Source organism: Mus musculus, chromosome 12, assembly GCF_000001635.26.
Source record: "Mus musculus strain C57BL/6J chromosome 12, GRCm38.p6 C57BL/6J".
Classification (NCBI taxonomy): Eukaryota; Metazoa; Chordata; class Mammalia; order Rodentia; family Muridae; genus Mus; species Mus musculus.
In genome coordinates, this window is record NC_000078.6 from 72,620,068 (window position 1) to 72,631,843 (window position 11,776).

Below are 11,776 nucleotides of genomic sequence, written 5' to 3' on the forward strand. Positions count from 1 at the left end.
TGTTTTATGCAGGAATAGAAACCCTAAGACATGGTCTATGAATGGAATTCCTAGTGATGAGTGGTTATGTTGTTAATTCAACGAATCAATACAGCAATGTTACATTTCTAAAGTCAACTGTAAGAAGATACAATCAATTCAGGTATAGGGATGCATGCCTTTAATCCCAGCACTTGGGAGGTAGAGGCAAGCAAGATCTCTCTGAGTTCTAGGCCAATTCGGTCTATACAATATGTACCAGAACAATTAGAGCTACTTAGTAAGACCCTAGCTTGAAACAAAACAAAACACAAACAAAATAAGAAGAAAAATCAATAGAATTCACCTATTCAGTTTGAGTAATAATTCACAAAAATACACCAAAACTCATAAATATCATAGTTGTGAGTTTTTGGCCCTTTTGTCTACAATAGGAATTATGAGTTGAAAAGATTAAAAAAAAAAAAGCAAAAAAAAAAAAAAAAAACACAAACAAACAAACAAAAAAACTAATGACCTAAAGTCCAAGACCCAGAGATCAAGAAATAGAAGTGATAGACCTGATCCACTATTGCATCCCATGTGAATGTCTTTGAATGAGTCGCCACAGATAAGAATCTCTTTGGCGGCATTCAGCCTTTAAAGATCTCCAGGACCTAAGGTTTTGGTATTATCTTCGAGGCCGCTTCCCCTGGAGTAGGCTTTTTTGGCTTGTGAGCCTTCAGCAGATGTCTACCACTTCCAGCATGAGAGTCTTCCTGCCTGTGGTGCGGGGAGCCCTTCTGGGCATGGAGCAAGTTCATTCCCTGATGTGCTTCTCCTGCTCTGATCAGTTTTATGCCAGAACACAGACAATTACTGTACCACGTTATCTGCTGCTGCCGGCTTTGGGAATATCAACCTTGGCTATACCCTGAACAAGGGCTGCTCTCCGACCTGCCCCGTGAGAACATCAATATCAATCTCAGTGTGGCACCCGTGAACAGCTACTGCTGCCAAAGCCCCTTCTGCAATTTCGGACTTCGTGCCAGTATCTCACTACTGGACCTTGGACTCCTGCTTAGCTTGCTGGCTCTGCTGTAGCTGAGCCCCTGACCATCCCCCATGTGTTCTCCATATCCCCTCCCCCCAGCTCAGGAAAAGCCCAGCTCCCCTTAGGTCCCAGAGGACCCTAGGAACCTTCAGCTCCTCCTGGGTGTGTCTAGTTCCCCTCCACACTCTCTCAACGTCGGGGCTAAGTAGCAAATTCACCCATACCTGCTCTGTTGAAATGGTACTGGCTACCCTTGCTTCCAGAGCCAGTCCTATAATCTCCCTTGGGGAACCAGCGAAGGGATGAAGATCTCCTTGGAGTCTCAAGAGTACCAGAGTCAGCCCTGAATCTTGTAGACACACTGACAAGGATGTCTAGCCCAAATGGATGTACATTTGTGTGCTCAGTGTATCTGTGTGTGAATGAAGCCACTTGGATTCTGGGGTGGGCAAAGAAGACCTTACAGAGTCTAGAGCAGAAGGCCTGTGTTGCCACCAAAACTCCTTCCCCTGGTATCACTATACCCACCTTGTACTCTGTTCAGGAGGCTGCCCATGGAGGGCAGATGAAGGCTCCCACCACCCGATGCAGTTGAGTCCCATCCTGCCCTCTCTGCCCACATTGGCTTCCTGCTGCTATTCTAGTGCCCACAATAAGCTGTTCCCACCAAAAAAAAAAAAAAAAAAAAAAAAAAAACTCTTTGGCAATTTTAACCAAAGTGGGAAAAGTGATGTAAGGCATATTCTATCAACAAAAATTGCTACTTACTCTCCCAAACTCCTGGAGAACAGCTTTGGTAGCAATATCATGGGAACTTGTGTCAGCCAGGTCAAGAGGCAAAACCAGTATGTCGTTTTCTCTCATGTTGCCATTCTCTGAATTAAGACACATCAGCACATTAGTGATAAAGTCACGCTACAAGCCAATCAAGCTCTTTCCTGCTCTTACTAAGTCGATCCCTGCATCTTTCCAAAGGCATGGAGAGACGTAGTGGGACTCATGAAAGAACTCTGGCAAAACCAAGATTATTCTACCGCAAACAAAACAGAACAAACCACAAAAACAAAAAAATGCACAATAGAAACCCACAGCTCATTTATTAGTATAGCTACATTTGTCTTGAAATATGCTCATGAGGCTGGCGAGATGGCTCAGACGGTAAGAGCACTGACTGCTCTTCCGAAGGTCCTGAGTTCAAATCCCAGAAACCACATGGTGGCTAACAACCACCTGTAATGAGATCTGATGCCCTCTTCTGGTGCGTCTGAAGACAGCTACAGTGTACTTATGTATAATAATAAATAAATCTCTGGGCCAGATAGAGCAGGGACTAAGCAAACACAATCACATGAAGGCTCACAACCATCTGTACTGCTACAGTGTACACACATACATAAAATAAATAAATAAATTTAAAAAGAAAAGAAAGCATTAGTTAAAAAAAAAAAAAAGGAAGTTGGGCGTGGTGGCACACTCCTTTAATCCCAGCACTCGGGAGGCAGAGGCAGGTGGATTTCTGAGTTCAAGGCCAGCCTGGTCTACAAAGTGAGTTCCAGGACAGCCAGGGCTATACAGAGAAACCCTGTCTCGAAAAAACCAAAAAAAAAAAAAACCCACAAAGTGTCATTGTTATTCTTCATTTTAATTTGGTCTGGCAACTGAACCCGGGACTTCATACTAGCCAGTGTTAAATCTCCATCTCCACCCAGGCCTTAGATGTTCTTTCACAGAGTTCCAGAATCAGTGAGTTTCATTTAGATCAGGTAGAGTCCAGGGCCCTGCTGCCAGATTATATAGAAAGCAGACACTAAGAAGCAGATTTTATTATTTTGCAGAATTAGAGATTGAACACAGATTCTTACCTGTGCTAGGCAAGTGCTCTACCCTGAGCCACCGCCAAGCCTTTAATGAAGTGATTTATAAAGCACAGAGATTGCCTGAGCAGATGCCAATCGGTGCTGTTTCCTCTTCCCAAGCCCCACCCCAGGCAGGAGACACATCGGGCACACATAGTCACTCCAAGGGAGTCTGTGTGGCATGGGATCAGCCCCCTGCTCATAAACTGCAAAGCTTCAAGTGACCATCAGATGCTCCTGGTACAAAAAGAAGAAAAGCTCCACCAAGAAGGAAAGCTGCTGGATATTTGCCACATGACTGTGGTCAACAACAGACTACTTGGTCAGAAAGATAAGAGACTCAAACTTCAGGACTCAGTTCCTTCCCTGTACCGAGCAGACTAATCTTTAGATGCCAGACGAAAGAGATATCCCTATACCTCCTTCCCCTCCTTGTGCAATTGCTTCTCTTTTTTCCTTGATACTTTTAGCATTTTTGATATTTTCTTTCCTTATAAATAAGCATGTATGGTTCCCTTTGGATTCCTCTTCTTATAGTTACCTAATTCTGTTGCTTGTGTGCTATTCTTTATTGTACCATCCTATAAAATATTAGCAACAGAAAAGATCAAGGCAAAAAAAGAAAGAGAAAGAGAAAAAGAAATGATAAAGGCAGAAGCACGGGTGCGAAATTCAGCAAGGAAACTGAGTTGCTGACAAAAGCCAAACAACAACAACAACAACAAGAATGTAAATTTAGCAGTGCTCTCAATAGACTAGATCAAGTGGACGAAGAAACTGGAGGCATGAAAGGGAAGGTGGGGGTTGCTGGCTATTTGATCAGACTGTGAACACTAAGATTCACTGGGGAAAAAAAAAAAAATCTTTCCAGTTGTGGCCACAGCTCAGCCCTAGCACACACCTTTAATCCAAGAGCTTTCTGTTTGTTGTAAACAGGATTATTTAAGTCGACCATGGGTCAAGAGGCAGAGCAAACAATCAGTTGACAGGGAGTGAACATAGAAAAGAAAAGAAAAAAATAAATAATAAAGTGTAAGAGGGAGTTAGGAAAACGGATGGAGAGGCACACAGGGAGAGAAGGAAGGGACATTCAGATTGAAGGGGGTTTTTTGGTGTAGAGAAGGAGAACTTTGTGTGTGAGGTGGTGTCAGTTGTGGAGGAAGGTAAGCGGCTTTCTCTGTTTCTCTGAGCTAGCAGGCTTTCACCGCAGCATCTGGCTCCTGAGTCTTCATTGGTAAAATAGAGCAACTGAGATTTGATTAAAAAAAAACAGTGGGCTTGGGTTCAATGCCACATTCAAACATCAAGAAAGAAAGAAAGAAAGAAAGAAAGAAAGAAAGAAAGAGAGAGAGAGAGAGAGAGAGAGAGAGAGAGAGAGAGAGGAAGGAAGGAAGGAAGGAAGGAAGGAAGGAAGGAAGGAAGGAAGGAAGGAAGGAAGAAAGAAGAGGAAAAAAACCTGAAGAAAGCACTACCACAATACCCAAAACATGATTAAGAACTCAATCCTAGGAATTTTTAGGGGATGATGTGTGCTGTGGTGGCCCATGTCTTTAATCCCAGCACTTGGGAGGCAGAGGCAGCTGAATCTCTGAATTCAAGGCCACACTGACTATTGTACAGATCGAGTTCCAGGATAGCCAAGGCTACATAGAGAAACCCTGCTTCAAAAAAAAGCCGAAAACAAACAAAAAATTAAGTAAGTAAGTAAATAAGTACTTTGTTGGGGAAGACGCAAGACCTGAAGTAAAAAAAAAAAAAATCAATGATATAGAGAATCTAGAGAGAGGTTCCAAATGTAGGGAAGAAATGGACATTCAAGAACAAAAGTGCTTAGAACCCAAGAAGACATGAGCGGAGAGCCTTCTGTGACATCTACACAATGAAGAAAAGCCTTGATAAGCCATGAGGGGCTTATAAACTACACGGAGAATGGTAAAATATAATCTTGATCAGTGAGAGCCACACAATAGACTTCTTGGGAGGAAAAATGTACAAAAGAGAACTAAAAAAACAGTCATTTCCAGCAAACAATTAGGGCAAACAAAGGAAAAAGGAAAGAGCAGAAAACGATTGGGACAACCAGAAAAATAAAAAAAGTTTCATCAACTAACAAAGCTAGTCCTCTCAATAATGACCCTTAGTGTGTGTGCTCTCTTAAGTCTCCAGAAAGATACACATCTGCTTACTGGATTAAGAAACAAGATCCAACTTTTTAAGACACATGTGGCATGTGGGAGGTGCCTATGCGTGCACGCCATCAGGGAAGTAACATAAGTTAATATATCAAGTGAAATGTAATCAAGATCAAACATTATTTATATGTGTAACCCATAAAAGAGTATTGAACCAAAATTGGAATAGGAGGAGGATGCACCGCAAGGCTAGAGCAAGTGTAAGTGCACATGACGTTAACACAGGGTGCCTAACTGTATATAACAGGACGTAAGAGGCAGATAAAATAATACTCAACTGTCAATCACTCAAACAAACAGAAAAAAAAAATCAATAAAGAAATTGCAGTTAAGTCTCACAATAAATCAAATAAAACTATCAGGCTTCTGCAGAATATTCCACACACTAGCTACAGACTCTGTATGCTTATTAGGAGCCCATCATACTATCCACACACTAGCTACATTATCATACTATCCACACACTAGCTACAGACTCTGTATGCTTATTAGGAGCCCATCATACTATCCACACACTAGCTACATCATCATACTATCCACACACTAGCTACAGACTCTATGCTTATTAGGAGCCCATCATACTATCCACACACTAGCTACAGACTCTGTATGCTTATTAGGAGCCCATCATACTATCCACACACTAGCTACATCATCATACTATCCACACACTAGCTACAGACTCTGTATGCTTATTAGGAGCCCATCATACTATATTGAAAGCAGGTAACATTTGAGATCATTAAAGTGATCTATCAAAAACCAAAGACCTTAAATTTGTTTTCTTGTAATTTAACGTAACATAATGAAATAAAGCTAGAAATAACTAATAAGAGACATAAAGTAAAGGTGTGTGTGTGTGTGTGTGTGTGTGTGTGTGTGATGAAAGCAGATGTGAAAAGAATATAAGCTAATGGAAAAGTGGGAAAAGAAAGGGGGAACAGTGTGGGAACACAGGGAATACATTCAACATACAGCCTGTTGAATGAAACTCATTACCAGCATGGGCCACTGGTACCGGGGTCTTTGGTAGCAGTATCCAGAGAGAGGAGTGTGGCTTCGTTGAGCAGTAACAGGACAACAAATTCTCATTGCTGGAGAGTTAATCAACTCAAGCAAAAAAGTCAGTGATTAAAATAAAAAGAAGTCATCCAAAAATATATTCTGGGGGGAAACTCAGAATCAACTCAACTAAACAATGACTTTTTTTTTTTACCCGAGTCAGCTTTCTTATTGAACATGATTATGTTAAAACTCAAAAAACGGCAAAATAGCATGGTTGCCCCTTCCATGAGTATTTCAATAATCAAATTTGTATGTTATGGATAGGAGTCGATGTATTCTTCTTCTCAAGCAACTTATAAGTCATTTGATCACTACCCAACATTTGTTCCACCAACGCTGACAGAATGGGCAAGAATCTGTGAAAATAAAAATGAGAGTAGAAAGGTAGCTGAAACCAGAGACCTGGGAGGTGAGAGACTCTCAGGACTCAAGGGGGGCTGGAGGGGACCTTAGATGAAATGCCAGACAGTAGGGACAGGGAACTTATAGAGCCCAACCCCAGCAGGAAGACAGGGCATCAAGTGAGGGATGGGGTTGCCATCCCACAGTCACATCTCTGACTCATAATTGTTCCTGTCTGAAAGAATTACAGGATGGAAATGGAGAGGAGCCTGAGGAAAAGAAGGTCCAGCAATGGGCCCAAAGTGGGATCCAGCTCAAGGGGAGGACCCAAGGCCTGATACAACGACTGAGGCTATGGAATGTTCACAAAAAGGGACCTATCATGACTGCCCTCTGAAAGACCCAACAAGCAACTGAAAGAGTCACTAGCAGATATTTGCACCCAACCAATGGACAGAAGCAGCTGACCCCTGTTGTTGAATTAGGGAAGGCTGAAAGAAGCTGAAGAGTTGAGCCATCCTGTAGGAGGACCAGCAGTCGCAATTAATCTGGACCCCTGAGATCTCTCAAACACTGGACAACCAAACAGACAGCATACACCAGCTGATATGAGGCCCCCAACACATACAGTAGAGAACCTCAGGTTCTGTGTTCATTCAGAGATGATGCTCTAACCCTCAAGAGACTGGAGGCCCCAGGGAGTTTAGAGGTCAGGTGGGGAGGAGAGTGGGGATATCTATGTGGCAACAGAAGGTGGGGAGGAGGTGTGGGATGTGGAACAGTTGGAGGGTGGATGGGGGGGCGGGGAATAAAATATGGAGTGTAAAAATAAATTTAAAAAATAAATAAAATTGAAAAAGAAAGAGAGAGAGAAAGAAAGGAAGGAAGGAAGGAAGAAGGAAAGGAAGGGAGGAAGGAAGAAAGGTGGCTGAAAAGAAAAAAAAGGCAAGAAAACACTGCTGCTTAAGAGGTGAGACTATGCTGGGGCCTAACAAACACAGAAGTGGATGCTCACAGTCAGCTATTAGATGGATCACAGGGCTCCCAATGGAGGAGAAAAAGTACCCAAGAAGCTAAAGGGATCTGCAACCCTATAGGTGGAACAACAATATGAACTAACCAGTACCCCCCGGAGCTCGTGTCTCTAGCTTGCATATGTATCAGAAGATGGCCTAGTCAGTCATCAGTGGAAAGAGAGGCCCATTGGTCGTGCAAACTTTATATGCCCCAGTACAGGGGAACGCCAGGGCCAAGAAGTGGGAGTGGGTGGGTAGGGGAGTTTTGGGAGGGGAGGGTATGGGGGACTTTTGGGATAGCACTGGAAATGTAAATGAAGAAAATACCTAATTTAAAAAAAAAAGTGACAGACGAGGAGGTCTGGGCACATGTACGCACGCATGCACGCATGAAGCTCTGGAGCCAGCACGAACTATACAAAACAATCTTACGTTTTCCCTGACTTCCAAAGCTGGGCTGAGTTTGGATTCTCACTGCTGGGAAGCACGGCTGGTGTTGGGAATTGACTCACCCAGGCATCTTCTCTTCACCCGCTCCAGCTCCTGCGCCCTTCGGGCTGACAGCACCAGAGAGACCCCTAGTTTAGATAACTGGAAAGCTAGCTCCTCACCAATGCCACTTGACGCTCCAGTAACCCACACCACCATGCCAATCAGTGCCTGTTCTGCGGAAGAAAGAGGAGAGTTGGCAGGAATATGCATGGGATAGTGATGCTCAGATATCCCAGAGAAGCAAAACAGGAGGGGACACACACCTTTGATCCCAGCACCCAGGAGGCAGAAGTAAGCAGATCTTTGTGAGTTCAAGGCCAGCCTGATCTACACAGTAAATTCCAGAACAGACAGAGCCATGGACAGGTTCTTAAACAATTCCTCCAAGCCAGGCGGTGGTGGCACACGCCTTTAATCCCAGCACTTGGGAAGCAGAGCCAAGTGGATTTCTGAGTTCTTAGGACAGCCAGAGCTACACAGAGAAACTCTGTCTCGAAAAACAAAACAAAACAAAGCCAAAAATGCCTGCGCCCTTTACCCAGTCTCTTCGTCCCTAACCCTTAACCCTAGGAAAGGCTCAGGCTGGACCACTGAGGCTTTGACGACTAGAAGCAGCCCAGGAGGACCCTACCCAGCAGAGATCAGAACTCCCACTTGAAGCTGGAGGTCACAGAAGGTTCTCACCAGGACGCCGGCCCATCCACGAAGCCCACAGCAGCGTCAGGTCACTATCCAAGCGCAGGAAGCTCAGCAGCCCAAAGGCTGGCAGCAGCAGGGCGCACAACGCCAGTATCCAGAACTCGATGTCCATCGCAGCTAGAAAAAGGCAACTACAGCTAAATTATACAGCCCTGGACTCTGGCTCCTCTCGGGGTGCAGGCAGGGGAGGAGTGAGTGTTCTGGGTGTGCCAGGTCCACTGACTCTGTCCAGGGCTGCACTGCCTGGGTACTTTGGAATGAGCCATGCTGGTTCCAAGAGAACACAGACACTGAGTGGACTTTAAAAAAAAAAAAAAAAAAAAAAAAAAAAAAAAAAAAAAAAAGTTGCAATAGGAACAAAAAACAAAACAAAACAAACAAACCCAAAAAACTGAAATGTCTTTAAATACTTAGGGATACTGTCTCAGTGATCAACAGTTGTGAATTCAAGAAGGAGGGAAATTAAGAAAAAGCAAGAAAGTATTATTTCAACAAACCTAAAAGAAGATAGCCACATGAACAAAATTCCAACTCTAACAAAAAATTTACAGAAAACAATAATCACTTTTCCTTAATATCTCTTAATGGACTCAATTCCCCAATAAAAAGACATAGACTAACAGACTGATTATGTAAACAGGACCCAACATTTTGCTGCTTACAGGAAACCGACCTCAATGACACAGACAGACACTACCTCAGAGTAAAAGGCTGGAAAACAATTTTCCAAGCAAATGGTCCCAAGAAACAAGCTGAAGCACCATTCTAATATCGAATAAAATCAACTTTCAACCTAAAGTTATCAAAAAAGATAAGGAGGGATACTCACTTGATACTCATCAAAGGTAAAATTTACCAAGATAAACTCTAAATTCTGAACATCTATGCTCCAAATGCAAGGGCATCCACATTCGTTAAAGAAACTTTAGTAAAGCTCAAAGCACACATTGGACCACACACAATAATAGTGGGAGACCTCAACACCCCACTCTCATCAATGGACAGATCCTGGAAACAAACTAAACAGAGACACAGTGAAACTAACAGAAGTTATTAAACAAATGGGTTTAACTGATATCTATAGAACATTTTATCCTAAAACAAAAAGATATACCTTTTTTCTCAGCACCCCATTGTACCTTCTCCAAAATTGACCATATAATCAGTTACAAAACAGATACAAAAATGTTGAAATAATCCCATGCATCCTATCAGATCGCCACGGACTAGGGCTGATCTTTAATAACAACATAAATAATAAAAAGCCCACATACACGTGGAAGCTGAACAATACTCTACTCAATGATACCTTGGTCAAGGAAGAAATAAAGAAAGAAATTAAAGACTTTTTAGAAGTTAATGAAAATGAAGACACAACATATCCAAACTTATGGGACACAATGAAAGCATTCCTAAGAGGAAAATTCATAGCTCTGAGTGCCTCCAAAAATAATCTGGAGAGAGCATACACAAGTAGCTTGACAGCACACCTAAAAGCCCTAGAACAAAAGGAAGCAAATTCCCCCAAGAGGAGTAGACAGCGGGAAATAATCAAACTCAGGGTTGAAATCAATCCAATAGAAACAAAAGGAAATATACAAAGAATCAACAAAATCAGGAGCTGGTTCTTTGAGAAAATCAACAAGATAGATAAACCCTTAGCCAAACTACCTAGAGGGTACAGGGACAGTATCCTAATGAACAAAATCAGAAATAAAAGGAAGACATAACAACAGAACATGAGGAAATCCAAAGCATCATCAGATCCTACTACAAAGGGCTATGCTCAACACAACTGGAAGACCTGGATGAAATGGACAATATTCTAGACAGATACCAGGTACCAAAGTTAAATCAGGATCAGATTAATGATCCAAACAATCCCATATCCCCTAAAGAAATAGAAACAATCAGTAATAGTCTCCCAACCAAAAAAAAGCTCAGGACCTGAAGGATTTAGTGCAGAGTTCTATCAGGCCTTCAAAGAGGACCTAATTCCAATACTCCTCAAGTTATTCCACAAAATAGAAACAGAAGGTACTCTACCCAATTCACTCTATGAAGCCACAATTACTCTGATACCTAAACCACACAAAGACCCAACAACGAAAGAGAACTTCAGATCAATTTCTCTTTTGTATATTGATGCAAAAATACTCAATAAAATTCTCACAAGCCAAATCCAAGAACACATCAAAATGATCATCCATCCTGACCAAGTAGGCTTCATCCCAGGGATGCAGGGATGGTTCAGTATATGGAAATCTATCAATGTAATCTACTATAAAAACAAACTCAAAGACAAAAACCACATGAACATCTCATTAGATGTGGAGAAAGCATTTGACAAAATCCAACACCCATTCATGATAAAAGACTTGGAAAGATCAGGAATTCAAGGCCCACACCTAAACATAATAAAAGCAATCTACAGCAAACCAGTAGCCAACATCAAAGTAAATGGTGAGAAGCTGGAAGCAATCCCACTAAAATCAGGGACAAGACTGCCCACTCTCTCCCTATTTATTCAATATAATACTTGAAGTCCTAGCCAGAGCAGTTAGACAACAAAAGGAGATCAAAGGAATACAACTTGGAAAGGAAGAAGTCAAAATATCACTATTTGCAGATGATATGATAGTATATATAAATGACCCAAAAAAATCCACCAGAGAACTCCTAAACCTGATAAACAACTTCAGTGAAGTAGCTGGACATAAAATAATTCAAGCAAATCAGTGGCCTTTCTCTACATAAAGGATAAACATGCTGAGAAAGAAATTAGGGAAACAACACCCTTCAAAATAGTCACAAATAATATAAAATACCTTGGTGTGACTCTAACTAAGGACATGAAAGATCTGTATGATAAGAGCTTCAAGTCTCTGAAGAAAGAAATCAAAGAAGATGTCAGAAGATGGAAAGATCTCCCATGCTCATGGATTGGCAGGATTAATATAGTAAAAATGGCTATCTTGCCGAAAGCAATCTACAGATACAATGCAATTCTCATCAAAATTCCAACTCAATTCTTCACTGAGTTAGAAAGGGCAATTTGCAAATTCATCTGGAATAACAAAAAACCTAGGATAGCAAAAACTA

At 41.9% G+C, this 11,776-nt stretch overlaps 2 pseudogenes; one reads left to right on the forward strand and one right to left on the reverse strand.

The window, feature by feature from the left end:
* Positions 52-8,954, reverse strand: Gm4756 (predicted gene 4756; annotated as a pseudogene).
* Ly6e-ps1 (lymphocyte antigen 6 complex, locus E, pseudogene 1) lies at positions 670-1,680 on the forward strand (annotated as a pseudogene).